This window comes from Haemaphysalis longicornis, unplaced genomic scaffold, assembly GCF_048455015.1.
Source record: "Haemaphysalis longicornis isolate Haplotype H1 unplaced genomic scaffold, Haemaphysalis longicornis Haplotype H1 scaffold_2, whole genome shotgun sequence".
Taxonomy (NCBI): domain Eukaryota; kingdom Metazoa; phylum Arthropoda; class Arachnida; order Ixodida; family Ixodidae; genus Haemaphysalis; species Haemaphysalis longicornis.
Window position 1 is genome coordinate 254748283 of NW_027526295.1, and position 15029 is coordinate 254763311.

General features: G+C 49.9%; 1 protein-coding gene across 2 annotated transcripts in view; it reads right to left on the reverse strand.

The window, feature by feature from the left end:
• The window catches only part of LOC144167749 (chitinase-3-like protein 1), a 64565-nt gene that overhangs the window by 13919 nt on the left and 35617 nt on the right, over positions 1-15029 (reverse strand). The gene's annotated exons all lie outside the window — the stretch shown is intronic.

Consider the following 15029-nt stretch of genomic DNA (forward strand, 5'->3'; position numbering starts at 1 on the left):
GATTGGCTTTCAATTTTGGTCACGTGCTTCCGGTTGACAAAGCGGTTGTGTGTGCTGTCGTCATTTTGACGTTTCATGTCGTCTACGGACACCAGTTCTAAAGTGTGCCTTATTTCTCGTTACTAAAGGCGCATAATTCTTGGCCGGCAATGAAAACCAGACTAAATGCAGCGTACATGACAACGTAAGCCTGTCTTTGCTATTCAACAACAATACTGCTTGTAATACACACCCCCTCTGTGATTGGCTGAGAAAACGTGACGTATTTTAAACAATTGGCGGGAACGATTACGTCATGCATTGGCAACTTCAGCCTGCGTAAAAGTGACGTAATGCTACGTAACAGCTTGAAAATGGCGGCTGTTTTTGTCGCAAAACACCAGCAAAATAGGGCACAATATTGCCCCGGCTTACGGCGCCGCGAAATGTGCGGCAATTTGCAGCAGGCGCAGTTTCGCATGCGCGCTGTTTAAAGCATGTTTCCTACCGAAACAAATTATAGTTTCAACTGCTTCCAAGTCAGCGATCATGGAACATACAAATAACATGCAGTATTTTGCTTTTATGTTTGGCAGTGAAATAAAAATTATTTGTTTGGCGTAACCGCAACATCAGAGGGCAGTACAAGCCTCTCCATGACAAAGAGAACCCAATGCATGGCATTTGTCCATACTTGTCCTAGTAAGCTGTTGGGTCACATGATCGAACTCAAGAGGAAAATAACAATGAAAAGTGACTATTTAGTTCATTACAGCGCTGATTGCAGTCGAGCTTGACGAATGAATGAATCGGCGATATCGGTGCGCTCCGCGGTTATCAGGCGTAGCGCTTCGCTGCTCTTTGTGTAATAGAAGCGATGGTCGCGGCCGTCTTTTTCTGTGATCACGCCATAAACTTGTAACATAGCAGCAGACGATGGCGTGGCGGCGGTGGCGGCAGGGAAGGTGATAACGCAACAAAGCTTGCATTGAAGCAGAGAGCCCAGCTATGTTAATAAAAGCGATTGAAAGATACGGTAAAAAAATTGTGTGATGTTCTTTAGCTCAACGGCTCAACATCCGCCTTTCGCTCGCTTTTGGATCAAGGTTACTCGATCGCCTTGTGGTGTTGGCGCCAAATTTGACCTCCAGAAATGTGTTTTTCTTGTCAGCCTCAGCGACCGTCTTAATTTTTATAGTACATGCCAAGTGTTTTTATATCTTTCTTGCACGATATTTGATACCTTTGTAGCGATCTTTATGAGTGACTCGTCAAATTACACTGCATGTCGTCATAGCTATAGGTGCAGCACGTCACTGATTGCTTACGTCGTGCTTACGCAAAAAAACATGGGCGAAATGCCGGCAATTTGTGCAGTCGAGAATAGGGCCCCTGGCCAAACATATTGTAACTGTCGCTTTGCAATACTCATGTACAAGAATTAAAGGAGCGATGAAGACAAAATACAAGTTTTTGGCATGCGAAAGATTTCGTGTTTTATAGTGTCCCCAGCGCTTGTCCGGATGCAAGCGATGTTTTATTCACTGAGCAATCAATCAATTTACGTTAAAATTTTGATTTTCCCGCTAAATCGCGCGTTTCCCTGGTCCGCAATGACATCGCAGGAACCGACCGCTCTGCAGCCGATTGGAAAGCCTTGTTTTCCGTTAGTGAACCTAGATGGCGCCACCATACCGTGGCAAGCCGTTTTCTGCCTCTGGTTTGTTTTTGACCGTATTTGAACCTGGCTTGTTTTTGTTCAGGGAGAATATAATCGTTTCCTGAAACAGAGTGCTCGCTCAACAAATATGGTCACGTAAGACACCGTTGCTGGCGTCAATCGGCCAGTGTCGTCTAAAACTGCCCCAAAGCCCCACAGTCCTGTGCAGCTAAACCAAGCATAGTTCGCGCAGTACCAACAGCAGTACGTATCGGCAATTCTATGTTTACGTGTGCTTTAGTAACTTCCAGTGTCGGTCCCACCATTCTTACTGCTTTTAAAATAGTGGGGCCTAAATTTAAGCGCACATAGCCCGTTCGGCAAGCTTATAAGCTCTGCCTTATTTGCGTTTGTTTTTGCCGGCCTCCGCCAATCGCAGAGCTGGCTGGTATGACATCATAGGTTCTGTTGCGGGAAATGAGCGAGTGGGTCGCATGGCCTTTCGTTTTTTCCCTATTACACAGCTTATTTGAGTGAAGTTTACGTTAGAAATGGTGTCAGTATGATTCTAATGAGGCAATCTTTCGAATGAACCAAACTTGTGTTTTGTCTTCATGGCTCCTTTAAGGTTGTGACGGAAAAATAGGCATAGTTAAAAGATCCATTCATTACTGAAAATAGAACTGTCACATGTCACTAGCCATGCATTGCATCGTTCTGTTCACCAGGAGGAGGTCTGCTCATTTTGAACACAGTGAAACCTCGTTAATTCTCAAACTTCAGTAATTCGAATTGATGGGCAGGTCTAACGGTTTTATTTAGTCCGGCCAAGCTGCATGGAAGTCGATGTATGAAAAACCACGTTAAATAGAATGCGAGTAGGTTCCGCAACGGATAATCTGAACTATGCGCCAGCGCCGGTGGCTTAGCGCCTGGTACACAGCCAGACAAACGCATTCGATGCCTACCAGAAGTGGGAAAATGGCCGCGCCGGTTTCGACCTCACCTCAAACTGTAATCATCATTCTCAACATCCCCTCAGCATGCGTGAGGCACCACAGACCTCACCTCAATCTCACCTCACCTATAACTCGACCGCACTCCAACGGCAAGCACTCACTTCGTATACCTATTTCATAATGCAATCAAATTACCGGGTTTTTAAAGTCCACGTTCATTATAGATACAGTACAGATAAAGCCTATTCACGGAGAAAACTTGTTCGCACCGATGTTATACAAACCAGGGTAAAAAAACTCGAAATACAGCACTGACAATATCGGAAGTAGTTATTACAAGTAATTATGCTACTAAAGAGCTCAATCTTTAGTAATTAAATAAATTCTACAAGCTAGTATACTTGAAAGCTCTCTTCGAGAGGTGTACGCAGGCAAGCGTAGGAAGGTGGGGGGATAGTCTAGGGGCCACTGTCATTCTGTATTTCGTGGTTCGTTGGGGAGAAGGGGATGGACAGACTGGTTACTTGACCACGACACAACGGGGTCCGATAGTTATTTATTTCGCAACTAGCGTGATGCACCAAGCTCACGCGGTTTCGACGTGTGCTGTAAGCCCGACGATGAAGCATCTTACAAAGCCCTTGATGGCAAACCAAAACAAAGGAAATAATCGATTATGCACAGCACACCCACTGCATCCAGAAGCTTTTGTTTTTTTTTTAGATTTTGAATTGGGTTCTTTTTGTGCTCTTTTGTCTCCTTTTCTCTTCACAAAAAACATATCTACCGCCACATGAAACCCACTTTCACAATCCCTAGGAAGTGATCACTTCATCACTGAGAGACAAATTATCTCTAGCGCTCATACACCGACCCGCGCCCCATGAAATCAACACATACTTACCAACTGGGACAAATTCCAAACCAACAGCCGAGACATCCCGCCCCCTAAAACAAAAAATGAGCTCGAAACATGGATCACATCTATCCTACATGCAAAGGAACAGAGTACCTCTCTCACCGACCCCAAAATCCCCACCCCATATGTTAACCCTCACATGACTCACCTATGGGAAGGTTATTGCGGCATCCAAAAAAAAAAAACGATAGCGTAAGCACAAGCACAGAAGAACACTCAAACTCAAACAAGCACACCTCCGAACAGAAATAGAAAAGCACGCCCAAACTCTCACACGATCGATTTGGATCTCCCTCTGCGACGACCTCAAAGGACAGCTCTCAACCCAAAAGACATGGCAAATACTTCGCTGCCTCATGGACCCCAATAACACCAAACAACAATCCCAACACTGTAAAATTAAATTAATTCACTCGCTCCAAACACCCCCGGAAGACACCATAAAAAACACTTAACGGCCTGTACATGCCCCAACCGCTACCCTCAAACCCCACTACAACTTGCTGCAAGGGAGCACGAAATGCAGCACTAACCTCGGTTCCACTCTCACTATAGTGGAAGTGAAATCGGCCATGTCCCCTCTGCTCCGGCACACAGCCCCGCGCCACGTTGAGTCACAAATATGATACTTAGACACCTAAATGACGACGCAATCACACAGCTTACCGATTTCTATAACCAACACTGGACCTCAGGCACCCTTTCAGCAGCCTGGAAACGCTCAGACATCACCCTAATAATTAAACCAAGCAAACCATCCTCTGTACACAACCTCCGCTCCATATCTTTGACCTCCTGCATTGGAAAATTGCTAGAGCACGTTATCTGCAACAGTATTATCCACTATCTAGAAAATAACAATCTATATCCTCCCAATATATTAGGCTTCCGCCCCGCCCTCTCCATACAGGACGCCCTTTTTCAATTCCACAACGACTTAATAGAATACCCGCCTGTCAAAGATAACTGCGATACTCTCACTTGACCAATACAAGGCTTTTGACCATTATCACAGGAGCGAACACTCGCAGTCATCAGGAACCTCAGATTGGGAACCCGATTCTATACCTATATCTATAACTGTCTTCACCAACGCACAGCCGTTATCAAACTTGGCCCCATTCCGTCCACATCTTTCCAATGGCCTAATCATGGGTCTCCCTAAGGGGCAGTCCTCTCATCACTACTTTTTAACATTAACTTCAGTCCATTTGCTCACCAGCTCCTTAAAGGGACATGGAATGCAGATAGCCAGTTGGGCTCAGACAAAAGTCCAACTGCCCCGAAGCCCTCTCAGTGTTTATTCGGCGGCGAATGATGCTTTAATTGTCGAGAAATTAGCAATTGAAAAACTCATTTCATTCCTCCAGCCATTTCATGACGTTTCGCATGAGGACCAGGGTTGCAGGAAGCGAGTGAGACAGCGATGTGGTCTAGCAGGAAAACTAAAACCTACCAAACGAACCATCGCGGCCACAGGAGCCACTGGTCGCGCACTTCGCGCATACAACTAAAAAACTTGCCTGTCCCACACTTCCGTTACCTGCCACTCTGTGCATCCATCTTGGCGCCGCACGGGACGTGAGATGGTAGTTAAACTATGTGAATGTGCCACGCGGCCTTTTACTTTACCTAGAAAACGTCCAGCGGACAGCGCAACCACAGCGAGAACGATGACACGGGCGCTCTTTTAATTTGCCTTCTCGTTATGGATCGTTACGTCTTAGTCGCTTCGATGCAGTCGACTTGAAAACGTGGCGACATGTGTTAGTTTAACTGGTCATCATGATCATCATCGTCAGCCTACTCAGGTCCCCTGCAGGACGAAGGCACCTCCCACTGGCCTCGAACTGCTCCTGTCCTGCGTTGCTCGAGTCCACAGTTTATCCCCGCATTTCCTTATTTCATTCCTCCAGTGGATTGCTGGCCTTCCCCTCTTTCTAGACCCATCTCTTGGTATGCACTCTGTCACCCTAATTGTCCACAGGTTATCCATCGGTTAAAAGTTATGTACCAACGGGCTCAAGCTTCGACTCTTCTGCGGCCCTCCTCACTACATGGCCAGCCCAAGTCCATTTCTTTTTCTTTATTTTGACTATGATATCTTGTACTCTAGTTTGTTCTCTGATCCAGGTAGCTCGTTTCCTGTACTTGAGTGGCACTCCTAACATTATTCGTTCCGTGGCCCGTTGGACCGACCTAAGGTTGCTTTCTAGTTGTTTAGTAAGGCGCCACTTTTCAGATCCATACGTCAAACCGCCTGCATGCACTTGTTGTAGATTTTTCTTTTGATTCACAGAGGTATCTTACTTTTCATTATTTGGGAATGCTTGCCGAGTGCTCCCCAGCCCACACGTATTCCGCACCGGATTTCTCTTTCGTGGTTGGGGTCAGCATTAACCATGTGTCCGATGTAGTTGTATTCTTTTACTTCTTCTAGTGTTTCGTTTCCTAAGCTGAAGAAAACGTTTTTCACATGCTTGTTCCTCATTACTTTATATTTATTCATATTTATTTTTAGCCCCACGGCCATGCTTTTTGATTGTAATTCCTCAAGCTTTGTGGGCAGGTGTTTTGCAGTCTCTCTCAGTAATACTATATCGTCCGCAAACCTCAAAGGGCTCATTATTCTCCTTTTATCCTTAATCCTATGTTTTCCCAGTCAAGCTTTTTAAATACCCCTTCAGACATGCTGTGTATTGTTTCGGAGAGATGGTATCTCCCTGTCGTACTCCCTTCAGATCGGGAATTTATCTCTCTGCTTGTGGAGGGTTATATTGCCCGTTCATTCATTATATGTCTTCTAGAAGTCTTATGTAGGTTTCCTCTGTTCCCTGGACTTTTAGCGTTTCGAGCCCGGCTGCTGTGAGTACGGTATCAAACGCTTTCTGGGTTTTTATGTATTCTCCGAATTTTTCTATCACTTTATTGACAACATGAATGTGATCCAATGTTGAGTACCCTTTCCTAAACCCAGCCTGATCTCTGGGTTGTTGGAAATCCAAACTGTGACCTATGCGGCTAACTATTACTTTGGTAAATAGCTTGCACACAGCAGAGAGTAGGCTAATGGGCCTGTCATTTTTGAGGTCCTTGCTTGGGATCTCCCTTCTTATGAATGAAAATAATGTCGGCGTTTTTCCAGGCTATGGGCACTTTTTGAGTCCTCAAGCATTCCGAAAATAGTACAGCGGGTTTTTCCAGAACAATATCTTCTCCCTCCTTCAAAAGATCCACGGTTATGCCGTCGTCATTTGCAGCTTTTCTTCTTTTCATGACTTTGAAAACCTTTCCTTCCTCCTCTTTAGTTACTAGTGGGATATTGCATCTTAAGCTTGTACTACCAGCAGTTTTTCCTGGTATAACGTCGCTGGCATACAGCCTGGTGTAGAATCGTTCTGCTGCCTTCATCATCCTGTCCAAGATGTGCGTTATGTTATCCTGCTCGTCTCTGAGTGCGTACATCCATCTCTGCCGATGGCTAGCTTTCTTTTAGTTGCTTTCAAGCTTCCCTCTGTTTGCAGCGTTTCCTCCATGACTGCCATGTCATATGCACAAATGGCGTTGGTTTTACTTGTGTTAATCAGTTTCGACAGCGCGGCTAGTTCAGCCTGATCTACCATACTGACACTTCCGGGTTCTTACGTTTTGGCAATTAGTTCCTTAATTTTTTAAGTTAGTTTGCCAGTTTGTTCCCTAGATGTTGCTTCTGCCACAGCTACTGCTGATTCACTGAGCGCCGATGTTAGGTTCTCATTTAGCCTGTCTACACTAACCTCGTTGTGCTCGTCTAGAAGCGCGAATTTGTTTCAAAGAGTTATTTCAAACTCCCGCGATGAGGCTCTGATTGTCTCCATGCAGAGGTTCTTAGTTTTCCAGAGTTTTCTTCTTTCTTTTTGAGATTCAGCCTTAGCTTGCGCCTTGCCATCCTATAACTTCGGCTTCGAATTTTGCTTAGCATATCTGCGTCTTGCACAATACCTGGGTTGTCACTTAAAATGAGGTCAATTTTGTTTTTTGTTGCACCATCGGGACTTTTCCATGTCCATTTTCTATTCTTTCGTTTGTAAAAGGTGTTCATCAACCTCAAGGTATTTCTCTCTGCAAATCCCACCAGCATATTTCCTCGACTGTTGCGACTGTCTATTTCGAAGTTTCCCACTGACCTTTCTCACATTTAACTTGCTACCGCGGGCAAAGCTATATTTTCTTCCGCCGTGATATGGTAACCCGCGCTCGTCAGCTTGCCAGTGAACCTCTCCTCTGGGCCCCTGTCGACGCCCGCCACACGAATCCTTGTCCTTCCCCTCCGCTCCTCACCTTAGCAGACCTTCTAAGCATACGCCGCACGTTCCCTCCCCTCCACTCCGGGCTCACCCGTCGCGAGCAAGTAGTCATTCGGCAGGCGCAAACATGTATATTGCACACACCCACTCGGCTCCATCTATTCTAACGCCCGCCAGACACCCCTGTCTCACTCTGTCCGCACTGCCTTATTCCCCCTACGCAGGACCAAATTCTGTGGCAGTGCCCTTACAACCCTACCCAACCACACAATTACACCGGAGAGTGACTGGATGTTGCGCGAGTCTCCAGGAGCAACGGGAACTGGCGGCCCACATCATCAGGGCCCTCAGCGGCTGGCTAGACCGAGGCGGCTGATTCGTCCCCACCATCCCAGAACAATAAATTTTCCATCTATCTATCTTAATGCGCCATCTGTTGAGTGTTTTGCGAAGCGAGATGCCCATTAGCCCATCTGCCAGATGTGTGCCTAGAGCTTTTACGAGCGCCAAAACCACAACTAACAAACGCCTTGGCGCCAGTGCGGAATGAAAAACGTGCAAAACATGATACAAATAGTATCGTTTTACCTAAGTACGCACCGTAGTGGAAGCATAGCAGCACATAACGCCCTGAATCAAAAGACCCCGTTTGACTCACACATTTTATTCAACTTCAAGACAATCAAGAAATGTTTCCGAACAAACAAATCGACACGGCTAGCGCTTTGAAGCCGAAGCGCTAAATTAACGGGCGATCGATTGCCTCCTGTTTGTCATAAGAGTAGCACTCGCTTCTTGTCATTTACAGGGGCGAACAAGTCATTTGACTCCGGCGCAAGCCGAAAAAGTTTAAAAAAAAGTCGCGCCCACTGCACATGATCGGCCACCGGCCAGGGGGCTGACACAGGCGAACGCGCCTCGTTTCGGCTCTCGCTTTCCGACTGAGCATCGGCGGATCTACGCTGCATTCGCCAAAAGGACCACCACTAGCGAATGTTTAGCATCACTAGGGACCATCTGATACCAGGGTGAGCCACAACACACCTGCCAAACCCATTTTGTCGGCCTCGACAACTTGGCTACCACGCCGGTTCCGCTGGGCCTACTTTGTAGGCCTAGCCACCGCCACTCGTCGTAGCAACGCCGGCTCACCGCACGATGAGCCAAGAGCCCCCACCCTCGACGCCGCAAGCCAACAGCATGGAAACGGACTCTTCGGACGAAAATACACGCGGCTCCGCCAACCCTTGGATCATCGTACTGCGTAAAAGAAGCAAGAATCAAGGCAAAAACGCGTCGCCCTCGACACAAGACGCCGTCCAGCGACCGACGACATCGGCACCGCGCTCCGCCACTAAAAAGCCCCCTCCCCGCTTGCCCGAAAACAACTACACGATCGTCTACCGGCCCAGAGAAGGACTCCATGTAGCTTCCCTGGCGACCCGATTACTGACCGCGGCCTTTGCAGAGAAGTGCAACCTCCTCCTCCCAGAATTCTTTCGAAAAGTGACTCTTCGGCTCCAACCCGTTCAGAACGTGCTCGTCGCCAGCACAGCCGACCCGGACCTCGCAATCATGCTCAGCGAAATTGAAAGCCTGCAACACGCCAACCGCCTACTTGAGTTCTCCGCATATATGAAGCCACCCCCTGGCTCCAGCCGCGGGGTAATTCACAGCCTCGGCCCAGACATCACCGATGACAACCTCATGGAGTACCTTCAGGGAAATGGACCAACTCTGCTTCACGCCCGCATAATGGGAAAAACAAGGTCAGCACTCCTCACTTTCCGAACGAAATCCGTCCCGTTTTACGTGAAAGTGGGCAGTGTGTTAATTCGCTGCCGCCCTTTCCGCCGATCGGTGCAAGTGTGCCGAGTGTGTGGGGAACTTGGACATCGGTCAGACGTGTGCCCCATACCCGACCACCCAAAGTGTATGAACTGCGGACTATCCAACCCACCACCAAGTCACTCGTGCGACCCGAAATGCCAGCTGTGCCTCCTACCTCATACCACGGCGGGCAAGGACTGTCCACGCCGTTTCCTGCCGCAACTCCCCGCACGCAAGCCCAACATGCAGGCCCCTAACCAGGTAAGCAGGTCTGCTATCGCGGCGCGCGCTCCTGCTGCTCAACCCCCACCCCCACACACAACCACCAACCCTTTCCCACCCCTACAACCAACCACCAACCCACTACCACCTCTCAAAATGGAACTCCCACCACCATCCTCAGCCCTACTCGCCATGCTTTTGACGCTCAAAGAGCAAAACGCCCAACTACTCGCTCGCGTGAAAGCACTCGAAGCGGAACGCTCCACTCCAGCACCTCCTCCTCCTCCCCCTCCACCACCTCCCCCCTCTGCGACCATTACTGCAGCCCAAATAGAAGAAATTATCGACTCACGGTTCAACGACTACGTCCTGCCCCAGGTACAAAAAATGAATGAGCAAGTCACAGCTCATTTCGCCAAGATGCTCACAGATGCTACAGAAACATTCATTCGCACCTTCAATGAACGTATCGGGCACTTGGAACGCATAATGAACCTCGACAACCCACCCGAAACAAAGAAAACCCGTATGCAAGATGGATAATAAGCCACCCACCCAACCCCCGCTCACCATATATCAGTGGAACTGCCGATCCTTCAAAGGCAAAAAGGCGGCACTCGAACATTTCGTAGCTACGCAACCAGCGGACATAATTGCCCTCCAGGAAACAGATACGCCCCACCCCACCCTCAGAGGATTCGACACGTACACGAACCCTCCCCACTCCCGTACGGCCATCCTAGTTGCACGCACACTCACAGCACAAGGGGTCGCAATCGCATCTAGAGCCCTGCACGGGCCTGATTTTAAGGCCCGAGCCCGGCCCGAGCCCGCTTCGCGAAGCCCGAGCCCGACCCGGGCCCGTAACACCTAGCCCGAGCCCGGTCCGGGCCCGAGCATTCATAAGTGAGTCTGGCCCGAGCCCGGCCCGGGCCCGCCATCTCAAGCCCAGGCCCGGCCCGGCCCGGTAATTTATTTTTTGGCCTAGGGAGGGCCTGCGCGTGTGTGACCAGGCCCGGTGTTTGACGCTGAAGAAAGTTTGTTTATTATATTCCGGGCGATCAGACGGAGCATCTAGTCTGTACAAGCACGTCAACTGACTGAACGCAAACTGAACGCTAACTGAACGCAAAAAATAAGGGTTTAGAAGTGCGCGTAGTTTAGATTTCACCGTCTGCAGTTCACGCCACATCGGCATAATAATAGCTCGTATTCTTAGACGAGAGACACCATCACCTTTGATTACCAGGCTCTTGGAAACTTCACGTGGTTGTCTCGGCCACAAGTTGGTATTGCTGAAATTTTTTGATACGCATTTGAATCAACGAGTATGTACGCGCGTTGAAATACTTCACCTGCAGTGGTTGTTAAGCGGTGGTGTTTCTCTGGCACGCGTGTTTGATTCCCGGCCACGGCAGCCGCGTTTTGATTGGTGCGACATCTAAAACACACGTGTACATACATAGACATAGGTGCACAGCTCCGGGATATCTGAATTAATTCCTTCCCCTCTTGGGCATTACTTGTAATCGTATCTTTGGTATGTTATACACCAAAATATAAAATCTTGATGCAGTACAAGAAATGTCATTAAGATTGCAGTATAGTGGCCATCAGACCTAGCAAAACACGTTTTTAAAACAATGCGTACAACTAACAGCAAGAATCGCGCAAAAATAAACCAAGAATATTCATTTTGATGCTCTTTTCTACACTTCACGACGGACCTATTAACGGCCGTGCCTATGAATTTAAGCCCGGCCCGGGCCCACGGCGTCGAGCCCGAGCCCGACCCGGGCCCGCGGCATTGAGCCCGGGCCCGGCCCGGGCCCACCAAAAATCGACTTCGGGCGGCCCGGCCCGGCCCGTAGGGCCGGGTCGGGCCCGGGCTTTCGGGCCGGCCCGGGACCGTGCAGTGCTCTATAATCGCATCATCGACGGACCACGTTTTAATTGAACTTATACCACGGAACCCCTCAAGCCCCAGCATATTCGTTTTGAATATCTACAGCCCCCCAACGCACTCCCTCACGGATATCGAAACCTTATTGAATGCCACAGCCCGGCAAGCCAACTCCAATCCCTGCATTGTACTGGGCGACTTCAATGCCCCCCACATCACTTGGGGCTACTCGCGAGCGACTAAAAAGGGCACAGCGCTGCTACAGGCCTCGCAGCAGCACCATTTTACGCTGCAGAGCGACGTCATGCAACCCACCCGCATGGGCACAAGCGTCACGCGGGACACTATCCCAGACCTAACATTCGCGCGTTATACCAATAATCTCACCTGGAGTCTTCTACCGGAGACCTTAGGAAGTGACCACCACATTATCAAGATAACGCTTTCCTCTACTCATCATAGACACCGTATCGGGATAGCTAAATTGACAGACTGGAAAGCTTTCCGCGAGGATCCCCTCCCACGCCTCACACCTGCGGAAGACTTGGACCGCTGGGCACAGAGCCTCCTTGAAACTCAGTCTCGGCACACCAAAAGCATCAACCTAACTCCAGAAATCCCGGCAGTTGACGCCCACCTAGACCACCTCTGGGAAGCGACACGTAGCCTCCTAAATCGCTGGCGACGCAACAAACATAATCGCAACCTGAAACGTCGCATAGCCCAACTTACCAAAACCGCTCTAGATTATGCGAAGCAACTACAAAACCAAAACTGGCGCACATTTTGCGATCAACTCGCCGGGACGCTCACGACCAAACGAGCATGGCACATTCTCCGAGGTCTCATGGGCACCAGCACTTCCAAAACAGCCACCAACCAAACAATCTCTCGACTTATTCATAACAATACCCAGCCCCCCGACAGCCTACTGGCCTCGCTACGAAACAGACTCTTCGCAACGGCTACAACACCTTCGCCGCACCCGGGTTACAGGGGAACCCCGAACGAGGCTCTGGACGCCCCTTTCACCCGCACCGAACTTCTACGGGCCCTATCCAGCCTCACTCGCAACACCGCCCCGGGCCACGACCGCATCACCTACAAACTCCTTCGCAATTTGGACGAAGACCACATTGACGCCCTCCTTGAATATTACAATCAACAATGGGCCAATGGCACGCTACCCCCACAATGGCGGCATGCCGACATCAGCCTACTCCCCAAGCCAAACAAGCCTGTTAACCTGGACAACCTACGCCCAATCTCTCTAACATCGTGTACCGGCAAACTACTGGAGCACCTTGTCGCACGCCGCCTAACTGCCCACCTCAACGATACAGAACAACTCCCGCACACCATGTTTGGATTTCGGGCGCATCTATCAGCACAAGATATTCACCTACAACTGAAAGAAGATATAATTGATAAGCTCAGCAAGACGCATCTAAGCACCATATTGACGTTGGACATTAAAGGAGCGTTCGACAACGTGTCCCACAGCGCAATTCTCGATCAACTACAAAATACAGGCTGCGGCCAGTCCACCTATAACTACGTCCGCGCGTTCCTAACCGATCGTACGGCCACAATAAGCATCGGCCCCCATCGGTCCGATCGCTTTAGCACACCCGCCCAAGGAACACCACAAGGGTCAGTCATCTCGCCCCTGCTATTTAATATTGCTATGGCCGGACTCCCACCACTGCTCTCAAACATCCTGGAGATCTCCCATGCACTCTATGCGGATGATATTACAATTTGGACCAACAAAGGCTCCCCGGGCCTCCAACAAGACAACCTGCAGCAAGCTACCGACACCGTCACTTCATATCTCCGCACATGTGGACTTCACTGCGCACCAGCCAGGTCGGCCCTCCTAATACTCCGAAGTAGAACACGCGGCCACCCCTTACAACCAACACCAGACCCCGAAATATCAATCGATGGCCAACCAGTCCCGACAGTACCCACACTACGCATCCTCGGAGTGCAATATCACCACGATGGATCGGGGGCAGCATTCCTCCCCCGCCTGCAGAAAACGGTGGCTCAACTCACGCACCTAATACAACGGGTATGCTCTCGCCGCCACGGCCTCAAAGAGGCAGACACGTGTCGCATACTGCAAGCCATGCTCACAAGTCGCATCACTTATGGAGCACCCTATCTGGCATTGAAACGACAAGAATCAGCAAAGATCGACATCCTCATACGCAAAGCATACAAGTCAGCGCTAGGCCTACCCGCCTACACATCCACAGATATTCTCCTCCAGCTTGGGCTCCACAATACCCTGTCGGAACTGATTGAAGCCCACACTACCAGCCAGCTTCAAATACTTCAAATCACTGCTACTGGACGACACCTCCTTAAACGCCTGGGCCACCCTACGGCGCCAACCCCCGAAACATTCTGCAGCCTTTCTACAGCAGCCCGAGATGCCATTCATGTCCTTCCACTACCCAAACATATGCACCCCATCTACAACGTAGGTCGCCGCCAACATCGCGCACGCCTACTCCTCAAAAAGTACGGCGCCGACCCCGATACCTACTACACTGACGCAGCCCCATACCGCACATACCCGGCCCATGCCACAGCAGTAATCCACTCAACCAACATCATCACAGCTTCTGCCACAATACCAACCACATCCATTGATACGGCAGAGGAGGCTGCAATCGCTTTGGCCATCACCAATGCACCCTCATCGGACATCACAGTGCTGACCGACTCCCAGTCCGCTTGCCGCCGCTACGCCACGGGACGCACAACTCGCATCAGTTCCAACATCCTAGCACGCCGACCATCGCTCCTAACGACCCGTATAGTGTGGATCCCTGGCCACACATCTCTTCCTGGGAACGAGGTGGCACGCGCCACCGCCCGCGAACTCACTTACCGGGCATTCCCAGGAGAGACCAACGACGTACCGGCCCACGAAGACGTAACCCTCCACCCGCTGCCCCCAACGTACTCTGACATCTTAGCCCACTACCGGAACTCCCGACGACTCTATCCCCCCCCCCCACACCCCTCCCTCACAACCACCGACGCCCGCATATGGCGGCGCCTACAAACACAGACGTACCACAATCACACTCGCCTTCACTATGTATCCCCCACCCTCTACCCATTCAACTGCCCATACTGCAACTCTCCCAACACCACCAGCCACCTAGTTTGGACATGTCCGTCCAATCCCCCCCTCCCTACCCCCCTCTCCCCCTCTCCTGAGCATTGGGAGCGCGCGCTGCGCTGCAGCCAG